Consider the following 14,739-nt stretch of genomic DNA (forward strand, 5'->3'; position numbering starts at 1 on the left):
TCATAGTCTCAGGTGAAATGTCTGCTGTGATTCTGATAGGTCTTCCTTTATATGTTACTTGGCCTTTTTCTCCTACTGCCTTTAATATTCTCTCTTTGTTTATTGCATTTGGGGTATTAATTATTATGTGGCAAGAGGTATTTCTGCTCAGGTCCAGTCTGTTTGGAGTTCTGTAGGCTTCTTGTATATTCATAGGTATGTCTCTCTTTAAGTTGGGAAAGTTTTCTTCCATAATTTTATTGAAGATATTTGCTGGCCCTTTCAGTTGTAAATCTTCACTCTCATCTATACCTATAATCCTTAGGTTTGGTCTTCTCATTGTGTCCTGGATTTCCTGGATGTTCTGGGATACAAGCTTTTTGCATTTTGCATTTTCTTTGACTGTTGAGTCAATGGTTTCTCTGGTATCTTCGGCATCTGAGATTCTTTCTTCCATCTCTTGTATTCTGTTGTTTATATTTGCATCTACAGCCCCTGATTTCTTCTCTAGGTTTTCTGTCTCCAATGTTGTCTCCCTTTGTGAATTCTTAGTTGTTTCTACTTCTGATTTTAGATCCAGGATGGTTGTCCTGGCTAGTTTCATGTGTCAACTTGACACAGGCTGGAGTTATCACAGAGAAAGGAGTTTCAGTTGGGGAAGTGCCTCCATGAGATCCAACTGTGAGGCATTTTCTCAATTAGTGATCAGGGGGGGAGGGCCCCTTGTGAGTGGTACCACCTTTGGGCTGGTGGTCTTGGGTTCTATAAGAGAGCAGGCTGAGCAAGCCAGGGCAAGCAAGCCAGTAAGAAACATCCCTCCATGGCCTCTGCATCAGCTCCTGCTTCCTGACCTGCTTGAGTTCCAGTCCTGACTTCCTTTAGTAATGAACTGCAACAAGGAAGTGTAAGCTCAATAAACCCTTTCCTCCCCAACTTGCTTCTTGGTCATGATATTTGTGCAGGAATAGAAACCCTGACTAAGACAATGGTTTTGCTCAGTTCCATCATTTGTTTTTTTGTGTTTTCCTGTAATTCTTTAAGAGATTTTTGTGTTTCCTCTTTCATGACTTCTGCCTCTTGACTTATGTTCTCCTGCATTTAAGGTTTTTTTTTTTTTTTTTTTTTTTTTTTTTTTTTTTTTTTTTTTTTTTTTTTTTTTTTTTTTTTTGCGTTTCTTCTTTATTGGCTTCTATCTCTTGAGCCTTATCTCCTGCATTTCTTTAAGTGATTTTTGTGTTTCCATTATACGGGTTTCTAGCTTATTCATGTTCCCCTGTATTTCTTTAAGAGATTCATTTATATCCTTTTTGTGTTCTTCTAGCAGCATCATGACCAGTGATTTTAAATCCAAATCTTATTTCTCTGGTGTGTTGGCATAACCAGGACTTGCTGATGTTGGAGAGTTTGGTTCAGATGCTGCCATATTGCCTAGATTTCTGTTAGTAGCATTCCTGCATTTGCCCTTTGCCATCTTGTTCTCTGGAGCTAGTTGGTCTTGTCTCTGGCTGGTGTTTGAGCCTCCTGAGAGTCTCTGGGGCTATTTCTGCAACACTGGATGGCTGGGTTTACCCTGTAGCAGATTGCTGATGTGCTGTCCTCCTCTTGGGTGCCCTTCCAGCCCTAGTGTGCTTTGCCCCAGATTGTGTCTGTGGACCAGATGGTGCCAGTTGGCTCCTTCAGGGAGTGCTGAAGGGTATCTGCTTTGGGGACCTTTTCTGTGTGCTGATCACTCTGCTGGGCAGACGATCTCCCAACCAGGTTGGTGCACACAAGGCTAGCCTAGCTCCTCAGGCCCTGAGTCTAGGCAAAAGCCTGGGAGGCCAAGGTCTGAGCAAAGTTCCCCTCGGGCTCTGACTGTTAATTGTGTCTGTCAGGTGGCCAGGATGGCACGTGCTCCCTGAAAGTGCTGGGAGAGTCTGCTGGGCTAACAACCTCCTGGCTGGGTTGACACACAGATGGCCCATCGAGTAGCCCAGTTCTTGGGGTCAGTCCAGGGCCAGTTGGGGCCTTGACCCCTGTTATGTTAGCCTTAGGCTATGCCCGTTAGCCGGCTTTGCCCGCTAGAGCTCTCTGGAGTCCTGTAGGCAAAATGGTGGTGCGCACGCCGGGCCAGGGCAGCAAAAACCTCCTGGCAGGGTTGGCACCCCGATGCCCCCCCCAACAGCTCAGGGCCTGGGTGTTGGGTTCCATAGCTGCCTGCAGCTATTATGAAGTGGGTTTCTGGAACAGAAGCTGAGAGATGAATAGGGAGGGGGCAAAAAGAAGAATGGCCAGGACAATGTTCACTGATTGAGGCCAGAAACTTTAATGGCACCAGACCTTTTAACAGTTTGGGCAAACCCTTCCCCCCAGCCTCTGGGCTGAGTTCCAGTGGAAGTTGTCTAGCTTCTCTTGGAGGTCCTCGTCTTGACTGCTCTGGCAGCTGGGTGGGTCACCTGCTTAATTCAGGAATTCCTAGACCTGGAGGAACAAAGAACGAGCTTCTCTACCCTAGGATAAAAATTCCTGCTTTAACCTACTTCCCTATTATGTCCTAAAGGCAGATTCCTGCCCAAAGCCAAGGATTATCCTTGACCAAAGTCAAACTCCAACCAAGTGCATGACTGCCCCAATATGGCTCTATACACCTGGATGCAGGCCAATGCCCATAGGGCTTACACCCCTGTGATGTTGGCCTCAGGTTATGTTTGTGTACCTCAGGCTGTCTGATCTCTCTGGAGTCCGAGAACCAAGATGGAGGTGAGTCTCTCATGATTGGCGGGAGGCAGAGTTCTGAAGTGGCTTCTGTGCGGTGAAAGGCACCATAAATTCGCTGCTACTTGCAGCCCAGCTGGCCAGCGATGGCCAGTGGTCATGGGCCCCGGGCCTGCCTGGACCCTGTCACCTTGGTTCCACTGCTGATGGCCCTTCAACTGGACCATCCACTGCTGCCGCCACTGCCACTGCTGCCGCCTGTCTTTATATCCTTCTTGAAGTCCTCTATCAGCACCATTAGATGTAATTTTAAATCCAGCTCTTGCTTTTTAGATGTGATGGGGTATCTAGGATTTGCTGTTGTGGGAGAACTGGGTTCTGATGGTGCCGTGTTGCCTTGGTTTCTGTTGGTAATGATCTTGTGTTTTCATTTTGCCATCTAGTAATCTCTGGTGTTAGCTGGTCTTGCTGTCTCTGATTTTTGCTTATCTGTCCTGCAGTCCTATGTATATGTACTCTGGAATTCCTGTTCTGTCTGTGCACACAGATATGTAGGCTCTCCTGGGAGACCAGCTCTCCTGTGCTCCCAGGCCTCTCTGCACTCCAAATGACCTGAGTGTGGCTGGTTCTCAAATGCCCTGAGTGCAGCTCGTTCTCTAGGATGTATCAGGAGATGAATTCCTCATTGTGGCAGACCTGACAAGGTTCTGCCACAGCAGAAAGGGGTGGTGGCAGTGTTGTCCTTGTTTTTAATAGCTGAATAATATTCCATTGTGTAGATATACCACATATTCTTTATTCATTCTTCAGTTGAGGGACATCTTATATCTAGTGTCTGACTATTTCAACCAAGGGTGTTATGAACATAGCAGAGCATGGGCCCTTGTGGCATGGTGAAGTATCTTTTGGGTACATGTCTAAAAACAGTATAGGTGGGTCTTTACATAGAACTACTTTCAATTTTCTGAGAAACTGACAGGTTGATTTCCAGAGTTGCTTTATAAGTTTGCAATCCCAACCCAAGGTGGGTTCCCCTTTCTCCACATCCTTGCAAGGAAATGCTGTCGATTGAGTTTTGATCTTTTTCATTATCATGTAAGATGGAATCTGGAGGTTGTTTTGATTCACATTTCCCTGATGATTAAGAATGTTAGACTTTTCTTTAAGTGCTCTGTCATTCGAGATTCCTCTGTTGAGAATTCTCTGTTTAGCTGTATATACCATTTTTAATTCAGTTATTTGGTTTATTGGTATCTAACTTCTGGAGTTCTATTGCCACAGGAGACAAATTCCTGAACAGAACAACAGTAGGTCAGGCACTAAGACCAATAATTATTTAATAGGACTTCAAGAAACTGAAAAGCTTCTACAAGGCTAAGGAACAAAACATAACCTTAGAAAATTGGAAAAGATCTTCACCATGTGAATATCAGACAGAGGATTTCATATTCAAATTATATGAAGAACTTAAGCAATCTTATTATGACAAATTTGGTATTTTCTATGAGAGAAGTCATGCTAGTCTCCTGTTTGTAAGTACACCATGGCATCAGTAATAATGTCAGACCTTGGGGCCTTCCTCTGAGCTCAATCCCAATTTGAGCCTGGCACTGGACCTCCTTTCCTTCAGACTCTTCTTTTTTTATTTTTGCAGTCCTTTTAGACAATTCTAGGTCAGAGTTTTAGGCTATGGGGTGTCAAACCTGTTCCTCCAATTTACTTGAGGTGGGCTCTACAAGTTCCCTCTCCACACTGTTGGGCATTTCATATAAGGTCTCTCCCTTTGAGTCCTGAGAGTCTCTTACCTTACAGATCTCTGGTACTTTCTAGAGGGACCCCCACCTCCTACCTCCTGAGGTTGGCTGTTTCCATTCTTTCTGCTGTCCCTCAAGGCTTCAGTCCTGTTTCCCACCCACCACCAATAATGTTCCCCCTTTCTTCTTCATGTTCCTTTACCCTCCAGGTCCCTCTCTACCTCTGCCCCCTGTGATTGCTTTCTTCTCCCTCCAAAGTGGTATTAAGGCATCCTCACTTGGGCCTTTGGCTTGTTAACTCTCTTGAGTTTTGTGGATTATACCCTGGATATTCTATACATACTTTTTTTACTAATATCCACTTATTGGTGAGTACATACCATGCATGTCCTTTTGTGTCAGAGTTACCTCACTCAGGATGATATTTTCTAGTTCCATTCATTTGCCTACAAAACTCAGGATGTCCTCATTCTTTATAGCTGAGTAGTATTCCATTCTGAAAATGGACCACATCTGTACCTATTCTTCTTTTGTGGGACATCTGGGTTGTTTCCAGCATCTAGCTATTGCAAATAAGGATACTATGAACATAGTGAAACACATACCCCTGTGGCATGCTGGGGCAATCTTGGGGTATATGCCCAAGAGTGGTATATTCTTCATGTTTCTTTACCCTCCAGGTCCCTCCCTCCCTCTGCCCCCTGTGATTGCTTTCTTCTCCCTCCAAAGTGGTATTAAGACATCCTCACTTGGGCCCTTTGGCTTGTTAACTCTCTTGAGTTTTGTGGATTATACCCTGGGTATTCTGTACATATTTTTTTAGATACATCTAGATCTTCAGCTAGATCTACTTCCAATTTTCCAGGGAGCCTATAGGTTCATTTCCAGAATAGGTGTACTAGTTTGCAATCCCACCAGCAATGAAGGAGTGTTCTTCTTTCTCCACATCCTGGACAGCATGTACTGTCTGATTGGTGTAAGGTGGAATCTCAGGTTTGTTTTGATTTACATTTCCCTGATGACTAAGGACTTTGAACATTTTTTAAGTGCTTCTCAGCCATTCAAGAGTCCTCAATTGTGAAATCTAGGTTTAGTTTTATACCCCATTTTTTTATTGGGCTGTTTGGTTTTTTTGATGGTTAGCTTCTTGAGTTCTTTATATTGTTTGAATACTAGCCATCTATTGAATGTGGAGTTAGTGGAGATTTATTTTCCCAATCTATAGGTTGCCAATTTTTCTTATTGACTATGTCCTTTGCCTTACAGAAACTTTCCAATTTCATTAGGTCCTATTTATCAGTTCTTGGTTTTAGAGCCTACACCACTGAAGTTCTGTTTAGGGAATTCCCCCCTGTGGCAATGTGTTTGAGGCTCTTTCACAATTTCATTTTCTATTAGACTCAGTGTATCTAGTTTTAGGCTGATGTTCTGGAACCACTTGGGCTGGAGTTTTGTGCAAGGTGACAAATATGGAGCTATTTTCATTTTTCTACATAAAGACAGCCAGTTAGACCAGCACCATTCACTGAAGATGTTTTTTCCCATTGCATATTTTTGGCTTCTTGGTCAAAGATTAAGTGTCTGTAAGTGTGTGGTTTTATTTCTGGGATCTCAATTCTATTCTGTTAATCAACCAGTTTGTCTCTGTACCAATACCATGCAGTTTTGTGACTATTACTATGTAGTGTAGCTTAAGTCAGGTATGATGATTCCCAAAGAAGTTCTTTTATTATTGTTTCACTACTCTATGATTTTGTTTTTCCAGATGAAATTGAGAATTGCTCTTTCTATGTCTTTGAAGAATTGTGTGGGGATTTTGATGGAGGTTATGTTGAATCTGTGGATTTCTTTTGGGAGTATGGACATTTTACTATGTTAATTCTACTAATACATGAGCATAGGAGAGCTCTCCTTTTTCTGAGGTCTTTTTGTGTTTTCTTGAGAGAGTTGAAGTTCCTGTCATACAGATCTTTCACTTGTTTGGTTAGAGTTATCCCAAGATATTTTATATTATTTGTGACTATTGTGATGGGTGTTGTGTTGTTTCCCTAATTTCTTTCTCAGCCAATTTATTGTGTGTATAAAGGAAGGCTACTGATTTATTTGTGTTAATTTTATATCCAGCCACTTTGCTGAAGTTGTTTATCTGCTGATATAATGTAACTGCTAAAATAGCAAATTCTTATTGCCTCACGTATGTTAGAAATCTGAAATTCATTTCAACATACTAAAATTGAGGTGTGAGCATGGCTTGTTTCACCTAGACCAGTGTATCTCACCCTGTGCATCCACAACCATTTTCTGGTTAAATAACCTTTTTATAGGCATCACCTAAGAGTAACAGAAAATACTTCTATTTACATTCTGATTCATAACAGTAACAAAATTATAGTTATGTAGTAGCAAGGAAAACAATTTTATGGTTGCAGATCACCACAACATGAAAACATGTATTAAAGGATTACAGCATTAGAAAGGTCGAGATCCACTGTTCTAGACACTCTGAATGTAGGATCTACTTCTTGGCATCTTTTAACTTTCAGTGACAACCTCTATGAGTTACATTACTCCCTTTCTACGTCCATTGTTTTAGTGTCTGCTTTACCTTGTCTTTCTATCTCTCCTATTATGAATACTTTTGTGATACTGCATTGTGCTTTCTTAAACAATCCAGAATAATCTCATGATTCCAAATTTCCTAATTACATATAAAGTCTCTTTTGCCATGTGAGGTAATATGTACAGTTTCCAGAGATTAAGATATGCATATTTTTGGGGTGTTCACTTATCATCCTTCACCAGTATTTAATATTTCTTACTTGAATGAATAAATTATTAAAAGTCATGTCATTATTTTTATTCAAATTTGGGGGATCATCTCATGCAATTATTAAGGAATACATTATCAAAAACTATGACTACAACAAAGGTGGGATGGAAATAATAGGACAAAAAGGAACTCAATTTTTCAAAAACTAGATTTGAAGTAGATGATTCATGGATAAAATGAGAAGTAAAGAATTTTGAGAGTAAGAATTTATTCTACCCCATATTAAGCAAATTAGAATTACTCAATGATATTGAGCAATGCAATCTATTTAAATATTCAAATGACATACTAATCTATTAGCCAGTTCTGATAGTACACATCTGGAATCCAATCTTCTTGATAGGATGAGATTAGAGGATCACAATTTCAAGATTTTGCCTGAGTTTCAGACTGAATTCAAGTCCATCCAGGGAAACATGTTGACATTCTGCATCAAATACAAAATCAAAATACTTTAAATATACTCCTAGTAGAAAAGATACTTTCTAGTGAAAAGCATTTCTGAGGCACATGTGAAGGTCCAGGTAGGTCATTTGCCATATAATATATGCACGCATGAAGGTATGCACATTTGTACACATACACACACACATACACACATACAACACACACACAGTTGGGTTCAATGGTTTATTTCTTTTATTTCTTTGATAATTCTGTACATGTATATGCTGAGTCCAAGGCATCCCCTATTACCTTCTATTATTCTCCTCTCCATCCCACTTGAACAACTGTTCTTCTAAATAACCCCCATAATACTTTTATATTTTGTATGTGTAATTCATAGAATTTAATTATAGTTGCTTGCTGTATTAGGGTTTCTGCTCCTGTGATGAAACATCACAACCAAAATCAAGTTGGGAAGGAAAGGGTTTATTTGGCTTATAGTTCCATAACAGTGATCTTCATCAAAGGAAGTTAAAACAGAAACTCAGAGAAGGAACCTGGAGGCAGAAAATGATGCTGATTCCACAAAGGAGTGCAGCTTACTAACTTGCTTCTATGGCTTTTTCAGTGTGTTTTCTTATAGAACCTAGAACAACCAGTCTGGCGATATCATCACCCATAACTAGATGGGCCCTCTCCTATCAAATACGAATTAAGAAAATATTCTAATGGTATTTTCTCAGTTGATACTCTCTCCCAACTGATGACTCTAGAATGTGTCAAGTTGACATAAAACTAGCCAGTACACTTGCCATGAATGTGAGTGCCATGTTGTTTATTGAAATATGGACAACTTAGTAGTAGCTCTACTGAAAAAAAAAATGTTTATTTCCATAATTCCAGTATTCACAAGGCTAACTCAGAAGAAGCATTCTAAGTTCAAGGTCTGCTTATGTGACTTAATGGTACCTTGTCTAAGAAGACAAGCCAACAAAAGTGAACAAATAGTAACAGAAAAAACCTAAAATATTACAAGAATAGAAACAATATATCATTACTAGTGTCATGATAATATGACAATCTTAAATTATGATGTGCAAAGAGTAAATGTGTTTAGTCTTCTATTAGTTTTTAGCATTTTTATTCTTGTAGAAAGGAAGATTTAGTGAATAATAATTTTATAACAAAAACTCAAATGCTCTTCTAATCTATTATAGAGTTTTGTGTTGAAATGTTGCCTATATTACTATCACAAAGGTAATTAGCTACCTCCTAATTATTTCACTTTTACCTTGTATTTTTATGCATAAACTATCTAGGGTTGAATTGAATGTGTATTAAAAGATAGTTTTCAAAGATGACTTTTTTCTTTGTAGACATTTGATAGAATGATCTCAAATATTTGAAATATATCTACATGTCTATATCCATGTAAGTCTTTTTTGTTCTGCCTATTCTATTCCATTGGTTTTTAAGTGTCAGTATCACATTGACTTATGCTGAGATTAAATTGGTGGAGTATTCCCATTTTCTCTATTTCTTTAAAAATTTGTAATTATTATTTGCTTTTACTCAGGGATGGTGAAAAATTGACTATTGAAGATGTTCAAACTTCAAGTTCTTCTTTTCGGTTAGTTTTCTAGTAATGAATGTGCAAACGATAGCTCATATTTTCTATTTTTCTTTATTTCAGTTTTGTCTGTATGTTTAAAAAATCATCTATTACATCTAAATTTTAATATAATTATTACAAAATTCTTATTTTTTTCTTCTGACACACACACACACACACACACACACACACACACACACACACATATATATATATATATATATATATATATATATATATATATATATATATATTCCCATGTATACTTGGACTTTAATTTACTATCCAAAATATTGTTATACCCTCATTTATTTTTCTTAGAATTTTAAAATTTGCAAATCCCTAATATAAAAAAATTATTAAGAATTATTATTCTCGGTGTTTGTGATATGGTATAGTTGTAAAGTACTTGCCCTATAAACCTTACATCCCCAGAGTTCACATATCCAGAACATATAAATCCTATGATGATAGAGGCCATTAAAAAGGATATAAATAATTCCATCACAGAAAGGCAGGAAAACAGAGTGAAACAGATAGAAATCTTTAAAGAGGAGACAAATAAATCCTTTAAGAAAATACAGAAAATATAATCAAACAGATGAAGGAAATAAACAAAATGGTCCAAAACCTACAAATGGAAACATAAATAATTAAGAAAACAAAGGAGGAGGCAGCCCTTGGAGATAGAAAGCCTAGGGAGTGGAAAAGGAACAACAGATACAAACATCACCAACAAAATATAAGAGATGGATCAAAGAAGAAATTGACACATCAGAAAATGTTAAATGTAAAAAGTTCCTAACTCAAAACATCCAAGATATTTTGGACCCAATGAAAAGACCATATCTAAGAATAATAGGAATAGAAGAAGGTGAAGACTTAGCTCAGATCAATGGGTCAGAAAATATCTTTGACAAAGTCATAGAAGAAAACTTCCCTAACCTAAAGAAATAAATGGCTATAAATGTACAAGAAGTATATAGAACAGCAAATAGAAAAGAAAATCCTCCTACCACATAATAATTAAAACATTAAATATACAGACCAGAAAAGAATATTAAAAGATGTAAGGGAAAAGGCCAAGTAACATATAAATGTCATATATTAGAATTACACCTAATTTCTCAATAGAGACTCTAAAAGTCAGAAGATCCTAGACATTTTTATGGCAGACCCTAAGAGACCACAAATGCCAGCCCAGACTAGTATACCCAGCAAAACTCTCAATCACCATAAGTGAAGATACCAAGATTTTCCATGAGAAAACCAAATCTAAATAATATATTTCTACTACTTCAGCCCTACAGAGGATACTAGGAGGAAATCACCAACACAATGAGGGTAACTACACACAAGAAATTAATCATCTTACAGCAAATCCAAAGGAAGAAAATCAAACAGACACAGTTCCACCTCCAACAACAAAATAACAGGAACTAACAATCATTGGTCATTAATATATTTCAACATCAATGGACTCAATTCCCCAATAAAATGAAACAGGGTAACAGCCTGGATATGTAAACACAATCCTTCATTGTGCTACATATAAGAAACACACCACAACTACAAAGTTAGACCGCACTGCAGAGTAAAGCAATGAAAAAAGGTATTCCAAGCAAATATTCCCAAGCTGGAACAGCTATTGTAATATCTAAAAAAATAGACTTTCAACCAAAAGTAATCAAAAGAAATAGGAAAGGACACTTCATATTCATCATAGGAAAAATCCACCAAGATGAAGTCTTAATTCTGAACACCTATGGCCCAAATGCAAGAGCAACCACATTTGTAAAACAAAATTTACTTAAGTCCAAAACATACATTGAATCCCACACAATAATAGTGGGCGACTTTAAAACCTCACTCTCATCAAGGGGCAGGTCATCAAAACAGAAAATAAACAGAGACACAACACAAAACTAACTGATGTCATAAACTGAATATACTTAACATATCTACAGAAACTTTCAACCATAAACTAAAGAATTTAAGTTCTTTTCAGCACCTAATTTTATTCTGAAAAAATGACTATATAATCACATATAAAGGAAGCCTCAATAGATACAAGAAGATTGAAAAATTCTACCAGAGAACTACACCTGATAAACAACTTCAACAAAGTAGCTAGATATAAAACTAAGTCAAAAATTCAGTAGTCCTTCATTATAAAATTGATAAGTAGGCTGAGAATGGAATTAGGGAAATAATACCCTTCACACTAGCCACAATAATATAAAATCTAACCAAGCAAGTGAAAGATCTCTATGACAAGAACTTCATTCAGGTCCCTGAAGAAAACAATTAAAGACAACCTAAGAAAGTGAGAAGACCTCCCATGCTCATGGATATATAGGGTTAACAGTGAAATGGCCATCTTACCAAAAGCTGATCCATGCAATCCCCTTCAAAATTCTAACACAATTTTTTACAGACCTTGAAAGAGCCTCAACTTTACCTGGAAAAACCAACCAAACAAACAAAAAAACCAAATTAACAAAAACAGTTTAGTCAAAATAATGCTGAATAATAATAAAAAAAAATTCTGGAAGAATCACCATCACTGACCTCAAGTAGTAATAAAAACGTCATGGTATTGCTACAGAAACAGATGGGTTGCTCAATGGTAGCTGGGTCAAAATAGAGGACCCAGATAAACCCACATATCTATGAACACTTTATTTTTGGAAAAAAGCCAAAACCATACATTGGAAAAAATGAGAGTCTAATCAACAAATGGTGTTGGTCTAACTAAATGTCTGCATTAGAAGAATGTAAATAGATCTATATTTGTCACCCTGAACAAAGTTCATACAGAAGTGGATCAAAAACCTCAACATAAAACTGAATACACTGAAACTAATAGATGAAAAGATGGAAAACAGCCTTGAACACGTTGGCACAGGAGAAAATTTCTTGAATAAAGCACCAATGACAGCTGGGAAGTGGTGGTACACACCTTAAATCCCAGAACTTGGGAGGCAGAGGCAGGCAGATTTCTGAGTTCAAGGCCAGCCTGGTCTACAGAGTGAGTTCCAGGACAGCCAGGGCTATACAGAGAAACCCTGTCTGAAAAAACAAACAAACAAATAAAAAATCACCAATGACTCAGCCTCTAAGATCAACAATTGATAAATGGGACCTCATGAAACTGCAAAGCTTCTGTAAGATAAAGGACACTGTCAATAGGACTAAATGGTAGCCTACATCCAACATATATGATAATATCCAACATATATAAAGAACTCAAAAAGTAAGATTCCAAATCAAAAAAACAAACAATCGAAAAAACAATAAACAAATAACCAAACCAAAAAAAAATGGTATACTGAGCTAAACAGAGAATTCTCAAGAGAGGAATCATGAAAGGCTGAGAAGCACTTAAAGAAATGTTTAACATCCTTAGTCATCAGGGAAATACAAATCAAAACAACTCTGAGATTCCATCTTACACTGAACAGAATGGCCAAGACCAAAAACACAAGCAACAGCATATGCTGGCAAGGATGTGGAGAATGGAGAACCCTCCTCCATTGCTGGTGCAATCGCAGACTTGTAAAACAACTCTGGAAATCAACCTGGCAGTTTTTCAGAAAATTGGAAATAGTTCTACCTGAAGACCCATCTATACTGCTCCTGGACATATGTCCAAAAGATGCTTTAGTATACCCCAAAGACACATACTCTCCACTATGTTCATAGCAACTTTATTCATAATAGCCAGAAACTGGAAGCAACCCAAATAGATGTCTCTCAACTGAAGAATGGATATGAAAAATGTGGTACATTTACACAATAAAATACTATTCAGCTATTAAAAAGGACATCATGAATTTCACAGCTAAATGGATAGAACTAGAAAATATCATCCTGAATGAGGTAACCCAGACCCAAAAGGACAAGAATGGTATTTACCTACTGATAAGTAGATATCGAGGATATCAACATTGATATCCTCTGATATTGAGAATATCAGTGATATCGCAGACACAAAGAAATTCAACAAGAGAGAAGGCCCAAGTATGGATATTTGAATTCCACATAGAAGGAAGAACAAAATAGACATGGGAGGCATGTCTAGAGGGAAGGCATGGGAGGCATAGACAGAGGGAAGAAACTGGGTGGGAGAAGCAGGGAAGGGATTTGGAGGGCAGGATCGGGTATGAGGATGGACAGGAGATAGGCTCAGAGAGCTAGGAGAATGAATGAAAATTTGCAGGTGCAACAGGAGGGATGTGGTGTGGGAATCTCCAAGAAGTCCTAGACAACTAGCATGAAGGATGCTCCAAGGAGTCAGTGTTGGTGACCTTAGCAGAAATCCATGAAAGTGGGGATATGGTACCTGAAGAGCTCCAGTAGCTAGACAGGAGCCCCAGTGGAGGGGTGGGTACACTAACCAACCTATAAATCTTTGGCCCAGAATTGGTCCAGTCTAAAAGAAATGCAGGGACAAAGAGGAAGCAGCACATGAAAGAATGACTAACCAGTGATTGGCCCAATTTGAGACCCATCCCATGGGCTGGCACCAATCCCTGACACCATTAATGATGTTTTGTTTTGCTTGTAGATAGGAGACTAGCATAGCTACTCTCTTAGAGGCTCTACCCAGATGAAACAGATGAAGATACTCACTGTCAAAAATTGGAAGGATGTCAGGGACTCCTATGGAAGAGTTAGGTATAGGACTTAAGGCCTTGAAGGAGATGACCATCCAGTAGAAAGACCAAAAGTGTCAACTAACCAGGACTCCTGAATGCTCCCAGACTCTGAGCCACCAATCAAAGAGGAACACTGGCTGGTCCCAGAGTCCTGACACATATGTAGGAGAGGGTTGCCTGGTCTAGCCTCAATAGGATACTCAAGGGGACTGACCTCTCAGAGGTAAAGGGGTTGGGGAGGGGGAACTCTGTAAGGGGGGCTGGGTAGGAAGGCAGCATCTGGATTGTAAAAAGTATGTACATAAAATTTCAATGTAAACAAGTTCAACAAGCCTCTTGCTACTGCTTCCTGAGGCCTAACAATGCATTCTTGGTTCTACCCAGAAATCCACTCAGAACTCTATAGATGAGTTGTGATTATTTGGTTGCTTTCTATTTTTCCTTGTCTTTAACATTTGATAATTTGACTATATTATATCTTTGCAAAATTCTCTATGTTAAATATCATTTAAATTGTTGGGGTTTTATGAGCCTAAGAGTCAGTTTGCCTCTATCTCCTGATATGACATGTTTTATTTCATTGTCTCTTTAAATAAGTCCTTGCCCCTTCCTTTATTTGCTCTTTTTGGTGAGTACTCTACTATGCTTGATAATACTCGGTGATTATCATTGGCTATTTCACTCTTTTTTCTTTTGTTGTTTTGTTGCTGTTTCTTTGATTACTACTTTCAAATGATCTCCCTTCATCAATAAGTTCATTGATACTTCCTTCTGCTTGACTATGGATTATGTCTGCTATTAAAATGCACTATGGATTCATGC

The sequence above is a fragment of the Apodemus sylvaticus genome, chromosome X (genome assembly GCF_947179515.1).
Source record: "Apodemus sylvaticus chromosome X, mApoSyl1.1, whole genome shotgun sequence".
NCBI lineage: Eukaryota > Metazoa > Chordata > Mammalia > Rodentia > Muridae > Apodemus > Apodemus sylvaticus.